Below are 412 nucleotides of genomic sequence, written 5' to 3'. Positions count from 1 at the left end.
GGTGATATTTATTGTCTTCTTTGCACTTCTCACCCTTCAACAATGAATATAAAGCTCTTCTAAAAGAAAAAAAATGCTAAAATGTATTATTGCAAAGAAATAGAATTAACAGTATTCTTTCTATATCTATGAATAATACGAATTTTGATTACCATTACATATAATCTCTTTTGTCCCTCTTCTCCCCCACTTCCCCAACAATGAATGTTTCAAGCACTATAACTATGTTTTCTTGACCTTTTAAAAATCAAATAGAGCACTATGGTCACTCCAATAATTAATCAGTTAATTATGTGCTATTACTCTAGATTTTTTTTTTTAATTGTGATTTGGGTGAAGATTTACAGAGCAAATTCACTTTCCATACAGCAGTTCACATACACTTTGTCTCATGACATTGACCACAGTTTAT

Source organism: Orycteropus afer, unplaced genomic scaffold (genome assembly GCF_000298275.1).
Source record: "Orycteropus afer afer isolate SDZICR_OR568_19922 unplaced genomic scaffold, OryAfe1.0 scaffold00254, whole genome shotgun sequence".
Classification (NCBI taxonomy): domain Eukaryota; kingdom Metazoa; phylum Chordata; class Mammalia; order Tubulidentata; family Orycteropodidae; genus Orycteropus; species Orycteropus afer.
This window is presented reverse-complemented; position numbering follows the sequence as displayed.